Source organism: Lampetra planeri, unplaced genomic scaffold (assembly GCF_965212315.1).
Source record: "Lampetra planeri unplaced genomic scaffold, kcLamPlan1.2.h2 scaffold_306, whole genome shotgun sequence".
NCBI lineage: Eukaryota > Metazoa > Chordata > Hyperoartia > Petromyzontiformes > Petromyzontidae > Lampetra > Lampetra planeri.
In genome coordinates this window covers 32,209-32,446 of record NW_027615131.1, presented here as the reverse complement: position 1 = coordinate 32,446, position 238 = coordinate 32,209, and positions in this window count along the sequence as shown.

The window sequence follows — 238 nt, the reverse complement described above, 5'->3', positions numbered from 1 at the left end:
TCTGGGGGGCGGGGGGGCGGGGGGGGGGGCGGGGCTGGGGGGCGGGGGGAGACGCGCTCGGGGACTTCAACCCTGAAGCGAGCGGCGGGAGGTGGAATGGGGACAGAGCGAGAGACACGCACAGTCAGTCTACACACAGTCAGTGTACACACAGTCAGTGTACACACAGTCAGTTTACACACAGTCAGTCTACACAGTCAGTCTACACACAGTCAGTCTACACACAGTCAGTCTACAC